This window comes from Rutidosis leptorrhynchoides, chromosome 7 (assembly GCF_046630445.1).
Source record: "Rutidosis leptorrhynchoides isolate AG116_Rl617_1_P2 chromosome 7, CSIRO_AGI_Rlap_v1, whole genome shotgun sequence".
Lineage (NCBI taxonomy): Eukaryota > Viridiplantae > Streptophyta > Magnoliopsida > Asterales > Asteraceae > Rutidosis > Rutidosis leptorrhynchoides.
This window is the reverse complement of record NC_092339.1, coordinates 150582837-150603142: the sequence shown is the minus strand read 5'-3', so window position 1 is coordinate 150603142 and position 20306 is coordinate 150582837.

Genomic DNA, 20306 nt, shown 5'->3' with positions numbered 1-20306 from the left:
AATGGGATAGATCATATAACTAAGAAATCTATTTCACAGGTAAGTCTGTACAGTTTTTATTTTATTTTATTTTTAACCTTTTGATAATAAACGCTAATTTATTCGCTATAAAGTATTAAATTGGTATTGAATAAAATTAGGTTTGGCGACCGAAATTATTGATATCATTCAAAAATTTATTACATCACTGCGAAATTTAACGTTTATTCTTAAGGTATAAATATCTTTGATCAATCAACCCAAAATATTTCAAAAATTCGTCATGAGTTAAATTAGGTCTTGGAACCGAAATTACTTTACCGAAAAGAGGGGCGCATATTTTTGATAATATTTGATTGATTAAAGTGGGATAAAAAGCCAAAAAGATTTTTAATTTTATTTTTACCATGTTTTTAAAATTAATATACAAATCTTAAATTAATGTTGTAAACTTTGTAAAAACAATATATTTAAAATTATAAATATTTGAAAAATTAATATAAGTTTGGTGTGAATTTATAATATGAATTTTTAAATTAAGTTTGGTGTGAATTTTTAATTTTTAAAATATGAATTTTTAATTTTATGCATTTCAAATTTTAAGTTTGGTGTGATTTTTTAATATTAATTTTGAATTTTATATTTAAATTGTGTGAATTTAAAAACAAAAATTTACTTTATCTCATTAAGTTAAAAATACGATTTTTAAAATTCGTCGTAAGTTGAAGACTAGGTCTTTAAACCGAAATTGCTTTACCCGAGGGAGGGACGAGAACTTTTATTATCATTATTTTTAATCTTATTGAATTAAAGTATGCCAAAAACATTAAAAAAACCCAAAAATCTTTACTTTTAAAAACCGCGCTTTGATTTGACAAATTTTAAAATTTTGTCGAGGGACAGACTAGGACAACGATCCGAAACGCCCTCGCTCCTAAAGGAAAACAAAATTTTTAAAATTTAATTAATTATAAGTTTTATAAAGCATAAGGTTTTACAAAAAAAAAAAAAAAAAAAAACTGAAAATACTCTAGCCGTCACCCCATGCGTGCACTTGGAACCCATGCGATCGCATGGGGACCAAATGCAGGTCAGAAACAAAAACAGCAGCGGGTCTGCTCTTCATCCACAAAACACACACACATTCACGAACCAACTCCAAAAATTCACCAATTTTCGTCATTTTTCCACCGTAATTCATCAAATTTCTTGCTCTAATCATGCCTAGATTCTTATTCCTCAGCAAATTGGTAAAAATTACACCCCTAAACTCTATAAATTCCTAGTTTTTGTGATAATTACCAATTTTTTACCTAATGCAATTTTGTTAATTTCTAGTGTAATTAGTGTTAAATTGTTAGTATTTTATGCATGTATAACCTAGATTGATGCTATTTAACATGATTTGAAGCCAAAAACTTCAAAATTTTTAGAAATCTAGGGTTTGTGTTCTTGAGCAATTTGGGGCTTTTTGATATAAACAGGTTATGGCCGATTTTTGTCATGAATTATTGCTAAATTGAGTAGTGTAACATGTTTAGATAGTTAAATGATCCAAACAATGATCCTAAACATGATTTTTGGAGATTAAAGTGGACTTTTTAAGTCCAAAATTCATGAACTTGATTTATTTGATATATTTGCCATTTGATGACTTGTTTAATTATTAGTAATGAATATTTTGACATGTTATTTGAGTTAAATGCTTATGAATTTTGTATACATTTTCATATGTGCTTATTTGAAAAGTGTAGAATTGTGAAAAATTGTGAAAATGTGTATAAGTTTAATTTTGATTTAACATGTTATAGTGATTGTTTTAAGTTGTTATTTTGCTAACACTAATGCATATTTGGATGCACAATTTTTGTGTTTAATGTGTTTTACAGAGAGCCGACACTGGAGGTTCAGGAGCATCATCATCTAGACGACCAGCACCAGCACCAGAACCAGAACCAGAAATGCAACACGAACAAGAACCGCAACAGGAACAACAACAGCCTGATCAGCACATACCTTATTATGATCCGGTACAGTTTGTTGATGAATTCATAGTATTCCCAATGAGGCCGCCAGTAGAATTCCCAACGATTCCTGAGCACACTCTACATCCTAATCTGAGATTTGATAGAAGATGGAGAGATTACGAGACATATCAAAGGAACAAATTCAAATTGGTAACAAAAAATGTAGAGGTGCCAAGGGTAATTGATTGGGCCCCTTTGGAAACGGTCCATCTAGCTGACCGTGTTAGAAAGCTTTTAATTCAAAGGTATGGCAGTTCTTCTTTTACAGATTGGGAACGTCTTTTCACCATTCGTAGACCTGTATATAAGGAATGGTGTGTTGAGTTGATGAGTACTGCATCACTTGATACAAATATAGTTAGAATAGATGATAGAAGATTTCTTAGGTTTATCCTTGGCGGTAGGATGTACAGAATGTCCATGCTGGACATGGCCAGGGCCTTACAGATATATACTCCTGGTGAGTTGCTATTACCCGATTGTACAAACTTGATTCATTATGGTGAACGGGTAGATAGTAACTTTGACGCTGACGCCATTTGGAGGCGTATGTCACATTTTGATGTTTTTACACGAGCAGGAGGACACTCCTATACACATATTGACAGAGCCGAGCTTCGTATTATTCATAGATTTTTTGGCTAACTCGATTACACAAAGAGGTCATAATAAAGAAAAAAATTACCTTATATGATTTATTCTACCTAAAGTGTATTCGGGATCCTAGAAGCTTTGTCAATATCCCTTACTGTGTTGCTTTTTATTTATCTAAAATGGTAGAGGGAATGCAGGACGGGAGTATAATAGGAGGAGGTATTTTTGTTACTCTCATTGGAGAGTATTTAGGTGTTGATAGGAACCAAGGGGGTCCATTACAGATTTGTAGAGAACAGGTTGAGCCCTTAGGATTGAAAGTTTATGTGGGTGCTAAGGTATTGAAAAGTAGACGTAACCAGGCAGTACCCTATGAGGGATCTCATCCTCAGGTAGAGAGAGGCTCAGACGAGGAAATGGAGAAGGCGGAAGACATTAGGGATGTCTTTCGAGATGCTATTCTTGACGTCCACGTTCGTATAGATGAGGAAGCAATGACGAACGCGGCAAGACATAGTATGTATGAGTAGTGGAACTCCGAGCGAGTATACGAGGATTATAGGCGACGCCAACACGATAGCTGGTTAGTTCATCAGCACCAAATCATGAGCCAGCTATCATATCAGATACCAAATAACTATGTACCTACTCGACCTGCTCATTTTCCGCCACATAGCCCCGATATCCGACCACCCTTTAACCGGTATGACTATGACCAAGCCTATCAGAACACCTATAACCAACAATGGAACCCACCCGATGAGATGAACTGGAACCCCTATCCAGACTGATTTAGTTCCATTTGGTTATTTTTATGATTTTTATGTTTTTATCTTTTGACTTTTTCATGTTTAAACTTATGTTATTGGATATATTTGTGTAATTTTTATTATTTTATTATTATTGTGTACTAATATTTCATATTTAGAATTTGAAAGTGGGATATTAAGTCCCATTTCAAATTGCCATGCATGATTATATTTGTATGTATGTATATTGTCGATTGTACAAAACAGGGTAAAACAGCGCATTTTCAAAGACTGGCATTAAGTTCAGCAAAAGCTACTAATTTTGACGACAAGATGACAAATAAATGTGATGTAACAACAGACGAAATGAACAAATGATATGCACCATTTATCATTCAGCAAACAAATGCCAATATGTTTGGAAACTTTGGTAAAATTTAATCATTTCTACGCTAATCACCCTCAATAATTTAAATGTACTGATTTCTTGCAAATGAGGGCATTGCAAGATCTAAAGTGTGGGAAGGGGTTAAATTCTTTCGGATTTTTAAAATTTTTATCTTTATACACTTGGTTACCATTAAAAATACTAGTAACGTAGTAGTTGTATTAGAATCTAGTGCTCTCTGATAATAAAGAACAGCCCTAGTCTTATATACTGACTACCCAATTCTAGTAAAATTTTTCAAAATTTTCAATTAAATGAACTCAAAATCATGTTTATACATATTTATGAAAGATAAAACTAGGTGTTAACATCGAAATTATTGTAACCTCGGAAAGGACATAAATTGAGAAACAAACCAAAATGTTGAAATTCACTTAAAATGGAATAGAGGACGATAAAAAGGAAAATAAAAGCCAAGTGTGGAAAAACTTACCAAGTTATCTTAAACATATGTCACATATATCTGTAACAAATAACTGAAAATACTTTTGCTTTGGACTAAACTAAACCATTTTACCCGATGAAAGAAAAGAAGAGATGGATCTACACGATGAATCAATTCCATCATTAAAAGGAAGTAAAGTCTTCCGAAAAAGACACGCGCTTCTTGATTTAGGTCAAGAAGTTGTCGTCCAGACCAGCTGTAGGTTGACGAAAAATCTAGAAAAGTCATCTCTAAAATCAGCAGGAAATCCACGGACCTCAGCATTAAACAGGGTCGCCAAGTGGTCAGATTTATCCTAACCATGAGAAGGATTTATCTCGTACAATGGGGGGGGCACCATGCAAATTAGCTGGATAAGACTAATGAATCAGATCCCCAGAAAGGATAATCTCCTTAAAGATTAAAAATCAGCTTTTAAGACTGATATTACTCAATCCTTGAGATTGACTTTAAAGATTGAGAATTACAAACTCATGGAATTCGATGATATCTAAACTCGAGCTTGAACGAGAAAATATTTTGATCAATTTAAAACCGATTTGTTTTCTAAAAACCCATTTTCAATGCGTTCATTACCATTGAGAGTAAAATCCTAGGAATTCACCTGGAATTCATTAGGTCACCTGAACCAAATCAGGTGTCAACCGTAAGAACGGTGGTTGCATAGCATGGTCAAAGACAGGACCTTGTGCCAGACCGAAAAATCATATGGGTGAGCTTTACTATTACTCCTACCAAGGATAGTAATTGCATCCGACACGTTATAGACCATAATTAAAAGCATGTCAGGGGACATTGCCTTAACGGTTGCTTGTTCAACGCTTTCCTTTACAACCGGACGGTAGTTTATCGAAAGGTAATATACGGAACAAGTAAACTGGACGTGTTGCTTTCCCAATACAAGGTTAGCAAGTGGGTAACACAAAACCACAAGTGTTGATCTAAAATTTTCAAATCTGAAACCCACACAACCCCAAAAAAAAAAAAAAATTTTGCAAACACCGGTGAAGGGTTATTCCGGAAAACTTATCTAGGGTAAAAGCTAGATTAAATTTTCAAAAGATCAAATATTTTCATAAAGATCCAATTTCCTTAAGGATCTACATTTTCATAGTCATGTGGGACTGTAAACCGCCTTTCAAATGTGCACTTTGCTTTGGAAACCGAAAGTAAATCGGCTATTTGATTGCAAGTGTCGTTGACCTAAACCCGAGGCAACTGTGGATGACACACCCACCTTTAACCATGGTTCTATCGTTACTATCATTGTTTATACCGCCGTATAGAAATCACTGATGTACAAAGTGTGAAGAATAAAGAAGTGATTCTAGTATTTCAAGACGATATTGCTTGAGGACAAGCAACGCTCAAGTGTGGGAATATTTGATAATGCTAAAAACGAACATATATTTCATAGCATTATTCCTCAAGAAAGACAAGCTTTTAGTTGCAATTGTTCTATTTACAAGTGATATTCATTTAAATAAAAAAAGGTGAAGACAAAAGACAGATTCGACGAATTGAAGACGCAAACGACCAAAAAGCTCAAAAGTACAAAATACAATCAAAGAGGTTCCAATTATTGATAAGAAACGTCTCGAAATTACAAGAGTACAAGATTCAAAACGCAAAGTACAAAATATAAAATTGTACGCAAGGACGTTCGAAAATCCGGAACCGGGACCGAAATCAACTCTCAACGCTCGACGCAACGGACTAAAAATTACAAGTCAACTATGCACATAAATATAATATAATATTTAAATAATTCTTATAATTATTTAATATATTATATTATTTATAAAACCGTCGGCAGAAGAAAACAACCAAAAATGAGCCTCCCCAGCTGGCCATGCGATCGCATGGCCTGGAAGGCATAAATCCATGCGATCGCATGAGCCCCAGTTCCAGCCCACATGCCTATAAAAATCGAGCTTTGGTGCACCAAAAATATAATTTATCTTTCTCTTTTCTCATTCATACGATATATTTATATTTATAATTTATATTTTAATTTTAATTTTAATTATAATTCTAATAATAAGGGTATGTTAGCGAATATTGTAAGGGTGTAAGTCGAAATTCTGTCCGTGTAACACTACGCTATTTTTAATCATTGTAAGTTATGTTCAACCTTTTTACATTAATGTCTCGTAGCTAAGTTATTATTATGCTTATTTAATCCGAAGTAATCATGATATTGGGCTAATTACTAAAATTGGGTAATTGAGCTTTGTACCATAATTGGGGTTTGGACAAAAGAACGACACTTGTGGAAATTAGACTATGGGCTATTAATGGGCTTTATATTTGTTTAACTAAATGATAGTTTGTTAATGTTAACATAAAGATTTACAATTGGGCGTCCCTATAAATTACCATATACACTCAATCTGACACGATGAGCGGGGTATTTATATGTACGAATAATCGTTCATTTAACCGGACACGGGAATGGATTAATAGCCACTAGAATAATTAAAACAGGGGTGAAATTATGTACAAGGACACTTGGTATAATTGATAACAAAATATTAAAACCTTGGATTACACTCAGTCGACATCCTGGTGTAATTATTAAACAAAGTATTAAAATCTTGTTACAGTTTAAGTCCCCAATTAGTTGGAATATTTAACTTCGGGTATAAGGATAATTTGACGAGGACACTCGCACTTTATATTTATGACTGATGGACTGTTATGGACAAAAACCAGACGGACATATTAAATAATCCAGGACAAAGGACAATTAACCCATGGGCATAAAACTAAAATTAACACGTCAAACATCATGATTACGGAAGTTTAAATAAGCATAATTCTTTTATTTCATATTTAATTTCCTTTATTTTATATTTAATTGCACTTCTAATTATCGCATTTTTATTGTTATTGTATTTAATTGCACTTTTAATTATCGTACTTTTTAATTATCGCAAGTTTATTTTATCGCACTTTTATTATTCGCAATTTCATTATCGTTATTTACTTTACGCTTTAATTTAAGTCTTGTATTTATTTTTAATATTTTACATTTGGTTTTAACTGCGACTAAAGTTTTAAAATCGACAAACCGGTCATTAAACGGTAAAAACCCCCCCTTTATAATAATAATATTACTTATATATATATTTATATTTTTATAAAAGTAAACTAATATAGCGTTTAGCTTTGTTTAAAGATTTCCCTGTGGAACGAACCGGACTTACTAAAAACTACACTACTGTACGATTAGGTACACTGCCTATAAGTGTTGTAGCAAGGTTTAAGTATATCCATTCTCTAAATAAATAAATATCTTGTGTAAAATTGTATCGTATTTAATAGTATTTTCTGAAAAAATATAAGCTATTTTATATACTACTCTGCTAAAACATCAACTATCGACTGTGGACTAATAACGTTGGACAATTAAAATGAATTAAAATATTAATTATAACATATGAAACTAAACATTTCTTCAAGTTTGCCACTTGATTTTATCTTAAACCTCATTTGTATCTTGAAGATTACAATCTGCGTTCAAAACTTTCATGATTCTTGAAAACACCTTAATCGGGAGAATGAACCAACCGCACTTCATCTACGAAAGAAAAGATTGATGCGTATAGTTATGCACTTGAAAACTCTCAGAAACTGAGTAAACGTTTAATGAGTAGCTGTGCTAATTCCTTTAGCGTTATTATTACCGAAAATAACTTTGCAATCCCTTTCCAAAGTAGCCAATTTTGTCACAGCTTCAGCAAATCAATTTCGACTTTTCATTCGAATAAACTCTATTATAACCTTGATATATAAGTTTGTTTTTCATCATCGTTACCGAAGAACCGTTTATATTCCACCACATTGGCAGTAAACTTACCAGCAACTTCATCACTCATTGGCTTAAGTGTCTTCGAAAAACCATTATATTTGTTCATTAAAACCCTTTCGTATACTCATCTGCATCTTGTAATGAGAATTATCATACTAATTACCGAGAAGTAGCAATCAGTATTTTGAATCTCGCAACATTACTACATTAACCGTTATATACATACATATAACATCTATCTCTTAGAATTATGATCTTCCATTCTAAAATTTTGAAAAGCACCCAGTCTGCGAATCAATACACGGAATATTGAAAAAGCTCAAAGATTTTGATACTGAAAAATGAATTAAGCAAACCATGAAGGTAACCAAGGACAAATACAAGGACCAAACCATGTATTTAAAGAATCCTGATGATTCTGTTTCTGATGAAATCTTTAGCGAATACCTTACTCCTTAATCGCTCTAAATCATTGTGAATGAATTTCTTCATCACACTGTGATTCTAAAATTCTAAGATATTATTGTATCTTTCATTGTAAATATCCTCAATATTTCTGAAGATATCTTCATAAATATTCTTGTCTGATATTAATTATCTCTCCGCGCTATCTGTATTATATCATAAAAGGAAACTGTTTTAGTTTCTATATTCTGTAAACCTTCGAATTTAAACTATGAATGTTTTTGAAGTAGTGTTGGGAACTGAAGCATGAGTTAGTATAATATAATGACACTTGATCAACGTGATTATATTATAGTAGGTTATGCTGAGTTTCTATTGGAACGTGATGATTCACAGATCATAACGTCATCATGTGCCATGTTACATAGCTCTTTCATTATGCTTAACTTCTGAACATATCAAGAAAATATATTCTTAATAGTTCTATTCTCAGTGATTATGGTAATTTGACAAATCAAATCGTGCTAATACATTCTTTCTTATTTAGAACATGATGTTTATCCGAAATTCCATACTTACGAATTCTGGACCGTTACTCGCTTTACTAGAGGTCGGGAGGATAATACAAAGGCAAAGAGTTCGAAAATATAAGAGAAAATATAAAGTCCAATAACAACACAGAAGTTATAAACCGTGGATATTAATACGAATAGCAACATAAAGACACAGTATAATTAAGAATAGTATCACCCCAAGGCAATAATAGAAGTAAACAGATTTTTCTGGTGGAAGATTGAAAAAAGGATGACAGGAATGATAATTAGGAAAATATCAAGGATTAGAACTGGATTAAAAATTTCCATCATCTTTTGGATGTATGAACTAGGAAAGAAAGTATAGGAATGGTGAGAATAATGGAACAAAAGAGTTTAATTTATAATGGAAATACCAGACAGAGTAAACGAGGCAGATCATCGTATTTAATTATAGAGATCTTAAATTCCTTATTCACTGAAGAATCAAATCTTTTAGATTTCGAAGATTCTCTTCAATCCCTTAAATTTCGAAAATCAATTGTGACTACATCACCGGTTAATTAAAATCTGTATTTACTCATTCCACCCTTTTGTGATAACTTCACTCGTACGCTTCGCATAATCGAATCGTTTTGGCTATAGTACTCAATGATGATGAAACTCTATTTATAAATTCATATTCATCATGAAAACATTTTTACTGTTAGCCATGACCATCCCACTCAAATTTCGGGACGAAATTTCTTTAACGGGTAGGTACTGTGACGACCCGGAAATTTTCGACCAAATTTAAACTTAATCTTTAAATGATTTCGACACGATAAGCAAAGTCTGTAATATTGAAGTCTCAAAAAAAAAAACTTTGAACTATGTTCATGTATTCATTTACCCTTTGACAAATCCCGATGATTCACGAACTAGTGTTTGTAAATATGTATATATATAAATATGTGTAGGTATATATTACTTGTGTATATATATATTGTTATATTAAATTTAATTGTTTAAAATATATAATTAATAAATGTATTTACTTAGTAAAAATTTATTATTTAAAACTGTTCTTATATATATAAAGAGCATATTGAATAAATATGATTTTGGACCTATTCTGTAAACGTCTGTAACACTCGGTTGACATTTCTTTAGTGTTCATAATGATATAGTACATATGTATGAAGATTTAAAATGAAAGTTGAACTGTAAATCGATTATGAAGATTTTAGGCTTCATGAAAATATTTTTACCTTTTTAAGATTAAATACTAGTACTCCGTACATATAAATTGGAACAGAAAATAAATAATTATCGAACCTTTTTGATCAGGTTTCAAAAAGTTAATGAGTGAAATAATTAAATATACTTAATCTAAAAATTTGGGATTTTTAGGAACACTTTTATATGATAACTGTTTAGCAATGGATCACGAATTCCAGTCCGTGATATAGTGTCGGCAGATTTTTACTTAACCAAACCCGTGATTGAATTATTAGGAGACTGTTTGTTTTGATCATTGTGTTATTCAATATATATACATCAACATACATACTAGATATATAGACATATATATCTCCTCTTGTTTCTTCATGGTGAACCACCATCTTCCACCACAGCTAACTCCACCAGTCATCACCCTAACTCCACCATCAATCATCACCAATAACATCGTTGTAAATAGCTGCTGTTTTCCCACAACAAACCGCCACCTTCAACAACCCATTTAAACCCCACTTATGACTACTAAAAACTGTTATCTTCCTCTTCTTTTTCTGTATCATTCGACCACTCTCCCATCTTCAAACTCGCCACACACACCATCACAACCATTCAACACCATCGAAGACCACACCATCAAAAACATTATTGCTGATCGTTGGTCTTGTTACTCTAATATTGTTACAGGTTACTATTACTAACCGAAACCACCAAACCACCATTCTAATCTATTATGATTAGTTGCTGCTACTGTTTTGATTTCTTGTTTGGTTTACAATCCAAAACCAAACCATTGCTACTTTCTGCTTTCTAGTTTAATCATTGAAACAATAACACCGAACCATCTTATCTCTATCTTTGTTATTTCAAACATCATCACCACCTTAACCGATCGGTCTGATCCCAACTAGTTTACTTGTTAACCACTACTTGCATCCCTTCAGTTTTCATTATTTTTGTTCGGTTTAATGTAATTGAACACTGCATACTACCCGCTGCTATATATTTTTCTTCTCTCTTCCTTCTATTCGAGCTAAACCAAACTAAGCAACCCTTTTACTGTTGCGTGTCTGTTTATGATAATGATGAATACCCAATGATGATAGATAAAGAAGAAGAATATTACCCACTGTATGCAGGTGGGTCGAGCAAGTTAAAGTGACAAAAAGGGTCATTATATTCAGTTTAAAGTTTTGTCAACTTTGAATGTATTATAGATTTATATATACAACGCATTATCAATCTTTGAGACAAAAGTGATACATGTGGGACAAGCAATAGTTTCATACTGACCACAAGGATAACGTTTAGTTATTATTATTATTTTTTTTGAGGTTGATGGACCCGTAAATGATGGTGACGAGGTGGTATGAGGATAGAGATAACGAGATAATGATGGTGATACAGATGGATTTAAGTATTTTATTTTTTCTGTTTCTTGATCGTTCAAAAACCAACAGCCATGTGTATTTTCTTGGGCTTATTATATCGCTAGATGGGCTTTATGATCACTTAATCATAACGGGCCATTTGTGTTTCCTCTTTTGGGTTTATTAAGTTGGGTTATAGGAATATGGCTGCCATGTTGCTTCGATGATGATATAGAAAAATGATGCTCGATAGTATGAGGTTATTGGAGATGAATAGATAATAAAATGATACAATATAATTATGATTTCGATAATGACAGAGGATATTGAAGATGATTGTAATCATAGAAGATGATAAACATTCATGATAAAGATGATATTATGATGATGAAGATTAGATAAAAATGATAATTAGGGTGATGCGAATAAGAAGATGATAATGATAAAAGTCGGGATAATGATAATCATGAAATGGGTTTGATGATGATATCGAACTATGTTGATGATTAGAATAGGATGGTGTTATTATAATATAGGAGATACATTGGACTGTGATGATATACTATGATGATATTGATGAACCAAACTTAGAAGATTAGTTATTGGGTTTAGAAAGAAGAAAATAAGAAATTTAGGATAAATGAATTGTAGGAGTTGGTTATAACAGAAAGGTAACAAGCGGAGCCATGGTCTAGTAATCTGTTAGTGATCGAGAGGTCCTAGGTTCGAGCCTGGGCTCGGGCATTTTTTTTTTTTTTTTTGAAAAAAAAGAAGAAGGATAATGGTTAAGGATGTTATCGGGTTAGTGGGACATCGCGGGTTCAAACCCGGACTTGGGCATCTTTCTTTTAAGGGCTACTTCATTGAGGTAGTTTACTTATTACTCTTTCTTCTTCTTCTTATTATTATTATTATTATTATTATTATTATTATTATTATTATTATTATTATTATTATTATTATTATTATTATTATTATTATTATTATTATTATTATTGTTAGTATTATAAGATTATTTATTATTATTAACAAAATTATATCATAATTATTAGTATTATCATTAAACGTTATTAGTATTATCATTACAAACAATTTTTATTATTAGTACTATCTTTATCATTAATATTAAAATTTTCATTGTTATTATTATTATTATTAGAATTATCATAATTTTTATCATAATTAGTATTATTTTTATTATTATTATTATTATTATTATTATTATTATTATTATTATTATTATTATTATTATTACCATTAATATATCAAATGAAGATTTTCTATATAAAAATTTATTTATGACATAAAACCTAATCATATTATACTTTTGTAATAAATGTTAATTATCTATATAAAGATAAATATATCTAATTAAGTTATTAATAAAACACATGATATAAAATAAAAATAAAATCACTAATAATATATATATTTGGTCGATTACCATTACATGTATTAATATACATGATTGAATAATAGGTTCGTGAATCCGAGGCCAATCCTACACTTGTTCAATGTCGTCATATGTATTTTTACTACAAAATACAGTATAGTGATTTTCATTTGCCTTTTTACCCTTTATATTTTTGGGCTGAGAATACATGCGCAATTTTTATAAATGTTTTCTGAAATAGACACAAGTAATTGAAACTACATTATATGGGTGAATGATCGAAGCCGAATATGCCCCTTTTGCTTGGTAACCTAAGAATTAGTAAACCGATCTACTAATTGACGCGAATCCTAAAGATAGATCTATTGGGCCTAACGAACCCCATCCAAAGTACTGGATGCTTTAGTACTTCGATGTTGTTTTATCATGTCCGAAGGATTTCCCGGAATGATAGGGGATATTCTTATATCCATCTTGTTAATGTCGGTTACCAGGTGTTCAATCCATATGAATGATATTTTTGTCTCTATGCATGGGACGTATATTTATGAGAACTGAAAATGAAAATCTTGGTTCTATTAAAATGATGGAAATGATTATTTATGGTAAACTAATGAACTCACCAACGTTTTAGTTGACACTTTAAAGCATGTTTATTCTCAGGTATGAAAGAAATCTTCCACTGTGCATTTGCTCATTTTAAAGATATTACTTGGAGTCATTCATGACATATTTCAAAAGACGTTGCATTCGAGTCATTGAGTTCATCAAGATTATTATTAAGTCAATTATAGTTGGATATATTATGAAATGGTATGCATGCCGTCAACTTTCGATGAAATGAATGTTCGTCTTTTAAAAACGAATGAAATGTTGTAAATTGTATCATATAGAGGTCAAGTACCTCGCGATGTAACCAAATGTAATGTATTCGTCCAGATGGATTAGGACGAGTCCTTTCAACTGTAATATATTTGAAAGAAAGATGGATCAATTCCATCATTAAAAGGAAGTAAAGTCTTCCAAAAAAAGACACGCGCTTCTTGATTTAGGTCAGGAAGTTGTCGTCCAGACCAGCTGTAGGTTGACGAAAAATCTAGAAAAGTCATCTCTAAAATCAGCAGGAAATCCACGGACCTCAGCATCAAACAGGGTCGCCAAGTGGTCAGACTTATCCTATCCATGAGAGGATCTGTCTCGTAAAATGGGGAGGGCGCCGTGCAAATTAGCTTGATAAGACTAATGAATCAGACCCCCAGAAAGGATAATCTCCTTAAAGATCAAAAATTAGATTTTAAGCCTGATATTACTCAATCCTTGAGATTGACCTTAAAGATTGAGAATTACAAACTCATGGAATTCGATGATATCTAAACTCGAGCTTGAACGAGAAAATATTTTGATCAAAATTAAAACCGATTTGTTTTCTGAAAACCCGTTTTCAATGCGTTCATTACCATTGAACGTAAAATCCTAGGAATTCACCCAAAATTCATTAGGTCACCTGAACCAAATCGGGTGTCAACCGTAAGAACGGTGGTTGCATAGCATGGTCGAAGACAGGACCTTGTGCCAGACCAAAAAATTATAGGGTGATCTTTACTATTTCTCCTACAAAGGATAGTAATTGCATCCGACACGTTGTGGACCATGAACATCTGCATGTCATTAGACATTGCCTTAACAGTTGCTTGTTCAATGCTTTCCTTTACAACTGGACGGTAGTTTACCGAAAGGTAATATACGGGATAAGTAAACTGGATGTGTGCTTTCCTAATACAAGGTTAGAAATTGGGTGACACAAAACCGCAAATTTTGAGCTAAAATTTTGAAATCTGAAACCCACACAACCCACAAAAACATTTTGCAAACATCGGTGAAGGGTTATTCCGGAAAACTTATGTAACGACCCTAGATTTTCCAACGTTTAATTTATTAATAATTATTATAATTAATACTTGTGATTAAATGAATGTATGGTTTATATACATTTACTTGTTGCCGCGAATGACTTTTAAATGCCCCGAAACGTCTTTGTGACACACGAACTTTACACGAATGATATTTTTGAATATTATTTACATTCATGATTATATTTATTAATCATTTTAATTAACTAAGGTTATTAGTTAATTACTTGGGCTTTAATTGGATTAACTTGTTAATTATTTGAACTTGGGCCTTTATTAGTGTTAGTGGACTTAGAAGCCCAACCTACATCTTTAATGGACTAAGTTAGCCCATCACATAATGCAAGTATTACTTTCAAACCTAACTAGATGAAGTAATACATAAGAAATCTAGTTACAACACCATTACACCATGATCCCCATGCAAGCTCACCTATTAACTAACTTTTAAGACTTTAACATGCAAGAACCTCATGGACCTTCTCCTTCTCCTCTTTTTCTTCCTTGGCCGTCAGTTTTGGACTCCTTGGGGAGTGTTTTTGCTTTCAAATTTTGTTACTTACTCACTAGTATTCATCATTCACTCTTCACACACTTCATCTCACTTCAAACTTTTCTCTCTTTTCTCTACATTCTTGTAAGTAACATGAGACTTTTTCCTCTCTTTTTCTTCTTCTAAAACCGAAACCAACCATCACATAATCATCATCATTACTTGTTTCATATTGTTGTTTAATTACTTGTTCATGTATGTTACTTAAATACTTGTGATTGTTTGTTGTTTACTTACAAATTATTAAGAATCAAACTTGTTAGTTTGATTCTTCATATTAACTTGTTCTTACAAGACATACAAGAACATAAACTTTCTAGTTTATGTTCTACACTAAATGTTTTAAAAGATTAAAGTTCATATGTTGTTAAAAGCATACTTGAAGTTCATGATTGTAAACTTAAAGTTTACTTTTATTAAAGATCAAGCCTTGGTTTGAATCTTTAAAGTATGAACAACAATGAACTAGCTACTTGTTTATTTAGATTATTTCTTCATTTTATGTACTTTAAAGTTGTGATTTGGTCAAGTGTTACTAGTTAACTTTGATCTCATTAATCTTGAACTAAAGTTAACTTTAAAGGTTCAAGAACATGGAAGTGTAACTCTTTAGTTATAACTTCATACACTTGTGTTAGATTTAACTTAATAACTTTAGATCTAGACCTTTGGGTCTTGGATCTTCAAGATCTAACTAAGAACTATGTTCTACATCTTAATATCTTGATTAGTTAGTTTACTTTCAAGTTTGTAGTTCAATATTACTTTTATAGTTCATGTATGTGTTAAATCTAAGACTTTGATGTAACTTTGGTTCATCAAACTACATACAACACTTAATTGAGTTGTGCTACATGTCTTAGACTTACACATGTGTTATGATGGTGAAACCTTGTTTAAGATAATGTAAACACATCAACGAGTTGTACACTTAAAGCTATATGCATCAAGGATGAGAACCGTGATAAGCATCGAGTACCAAGAACCACCGGAACCTACTGTTTTACTGTTTCTGTGTCTGACCCGTACAACCTGGGCTACTGTAAAGATGATTTTCAGATATCTATGTTTGATTAGATAACTTTTTATTTAGGACTCGTCTTAATCCGAGTTACGGTTTAGGATTTATGGCTCTCCGATCGTCACTATGTCCTTTTAACGTTGTGCTGAAAATTCTAACCTACTCGCACTTAGACCGTCGCCACGGTCAAACGAAGACGATTTTACTTCTGGGATTTTTAGCACAACTAAAGGACTCATATACGGAGCCATGGCCACTGGCCTCACCTTATTTCAGTAGGTAATGAGGCCGTGGTGACTGATCCAAGTCAGCCTTTGTTTTAAACTCTTTTCATGAACGAAACTTATTTTACACCTTTTGTTTGATAATGAATGATGATGACCTTTAAGACCTAATTTACATACATTTAAACCTATTGGAACGAGTTACTGACTTAGTACTATTTGACTTAGGTTGAGGACTTTCTGGACCTACGTACTTGCTTATTTCCCGACTCGACTTTACCACTACTTTACCACTGTGAGTTATAGCATCCCTTTTTACTTTAACTATTTTGGGAACTGAGAATACATGCGCATTTTACATTTTACATACTAGGCACGAGTACTTAAACTTTATATGTGTGGGTTATACAACGGCATAAACATTCCCTTTAGCTCGGTAACGTTTAGTCGTTGGTTTTTGAACCGGTGAAAGCGAATCTTAGATATGGATCCATAGGGTTTGACATCCCCACTCGGGCTAGTAGCGCTAGAATTTAACGGGTGTTTAATACTTCGTAAACATACGCACTTTCCAAGTGTACTTTCAGGGGGTATAAACGTTAAGTTAGTTACCAAGTGCCCATGGTTAAACATATACTTTATCATACTGTTTTGAAACGCTCTTTGTAGCACTGAAATCTCGTGGCCTACCTTACATACTGTTATACTTAAACTATAGCTCGCCAACATTTGTGTTGACATTTTTAAGCATGTTTTTCTCAGATGCTTAAGGTTGCTTCCGCTGTGTACTAGTCTTGCTGTAGACACCCGCTGCTCTAGAGTCATCACCGCATGAACTGTTTATCTTGCATTCATAACTTTATTACTTTTGAAACTATGATTTGTAACGACCTATGGGTCACATACTATTATCTTTTCTTCTATTCATTGAAGCATACTTTGGTTGTTAAACATTGATGTTGGTTAAGACATCACCTTTTATCATGAATGCAAACGTATTTTGAAATAGCATATAGTGTTTGACCTTGTAATGATCCTGTTGTTGATGATTCGTACACGATGGTTTTGTACGGGGCATTACATTTGGTATCAGAGCATTGGTTGTAGGAAATTAGGTTGCATTAGTGAGTCTGGACTGACCCGAGTAGGATTCACTAATAGGACTAATCTACAACTTGCTAGTTTACTTGTTTCCGCTGAACTTACTGCGTGCTGTTGCTTACTTTTACTGCTATATGCCGTATGCTATTAAATTATTTCACTACTGCATGCTATTATCTGCTTTTGATTGCATGATACTTGTCATTATTGCCATGCTACTTACTGTTACACATGATTTAGACTGTTGTAGTTACTTGGCCTAATACGTGCTTGCTTTATGACTTACTGACATGGAAAATTTATTTTTCCTTGTTCAGATGTCGGATATTCCACCTGCTATCATTTTGGGCAGTTCAGACACTTCAGCCACTTCACCTGCCACTGTTGCCGATCCACCGATCCCGTTGGCGACATCCTCCAGTGACCCCGGCGCTTCATCTTCCAGAGCTAGCAGCCATGTACCTGCCCCAGTGGTTACTACTGACGGAGCCCAGGACCCCCTGGAGATTCCAGCTCCATCTGCCCCAGGACCCTCGGGGTCACAGCCTCGCTCCGGTGATGTTGTGATTCCCGCGGAATTTGGGGAGGGTCCATTCCGTAACCAGTATCGCCATTGGTGCCGACGCGCTTCTGACGGATGTCTCGTGCCTATTCCACCCTTCAGATACCGACAGATGATGGCCGCCCGAGGGGAGCCAGTACAGCCACCCGTGCAGCCACCTCCACACGATTCAGATGATCCTTCATCCGACGACACATCCTCAGACAACTCTAGTGGCGAGGATTCCACCGATGACTCTGACGAGGAGGACCCCAATGATGCACCTGTTCAGCCACCCTCCACCCCGCCGAAGAAGCGGTACCGTTTCGATGGTACCGTCATTCCCGGGATCAACGGAGGTCGAGCATTCACTGACGCATTTGGTCGACGTCGTAGGGTTACCGCCTGAAAGCGGCTTGTGCCGTATCCTGCTGATCCGTTCATCCGTAAGCCTTACCGCTTCGCAGCCTCTACTTCTGGAGCCGGAGCGTCTGCACCACCAGCTCCACCAGCGCCACCCATACCGACTGCACCACCTGCCCCACCCACTCTCTCTGTCGAGGAACTGATGAGGGAGGTGGAGATCCTTCGTGCTGGGGTAACTGAGCTTGAGGACCAGATGTCTCATGTATTGGACATCCTATACCCACCTTCACCATAGGACTTTTGTAGTAGATTTCATTATGTAATCTAGTTGTAGTTTTATGTTTCACTTATGTATTATACGAACTTATACAGATGTATGCAACTTATTATTATTAATGAATGGAACATTGCGTTATTTAATTCTTGCACGATGTTCTATTTACGTTACTGTATGATGATTCTGTGGTATTTGTACCTGGATTGCATTACTTAATAAACATGTGATGTGTTGATTCCATGTTGGTTACCATATACTGTATTATTACTATTTGAATATTGAATTTTGACTTGAGTCAAAATTTTTGTTTAGAACATCATGGCCAACGGACGATCAATATCAACACCTACCGCAGCCCAAATCGAGGAGATGATTGCCGAAAGGGTAGCCGCAGCCATTGCGGAAATGCAACCCCAAGCTCCACCGCCACCGCCACCGATTATTCAACCCATTCGTAATGGGTGCACGTACAAAGAGTTCCAAAGCTGCAAACCTCATAACTTCAGTGGAACAGAGGGACCGGTTAGTCTCACTAGATGGTTCGAGAAATTAGAATCTGTGTTTCGAGTTAGTAACTGCTCGGAAGCGAATAAGACCAAGTTTGCTTCATGCACGCTGTCTGATGGCGCACTAACGTGGTGGAACACGTTGGCTCAAGCAAAAGGTATTGATGAGGTGTTTGCTACTCCATGGGAGGAGTTCCAGGGGGCCCTGATTGAGGAATATTTCCCTAGGACCGAGATCCAGAAGATGGAGATGAAATTTATGCAGTTAAAGGCCGTTGGGAACGACCTTGATAGTTACAACTGGAGATTTTTGGAATTAGCCCTGATGTGGTCCGACCATGGTCACCCCGAAATTCAAGCGTATGGAAAGGTACTTCTGGGGACTTCCTAAGAGCATTAAGGGAAACGTCACCTCGTCCAAGCCACCTAATGTCCCGGAGGCAATGCGCATGGCGCATACTTTAATGAATCAAATTATCATCGATGAACCGGAGAAGGCTAAGTCTGAAGCGGGTAGTAGTGAGAAGTGCAAATGGGATAACAACAGGGGAAGGACCTATGATCAAAACCCGGCGAAATGACATGAGGGTTTCAGAGGAAACAAAAATGGTGGAAACCCCAATCCGAACACCAACTCAAACCCGAACTACAAGGGAACCTTACCACAATGCAAGCGGTGCTACAAGCACCATACTGGGTATTGTAATGTTGTTTGTGAAAAGTGCCAACGGATTGGACACATCGGTAAAGACTGCAAGGTCACCACCCTGAATGTGAAGGCGAACCCCAATGGACTGAAAAAGTTCTACGAATGCGGACAAACGGGTCATTT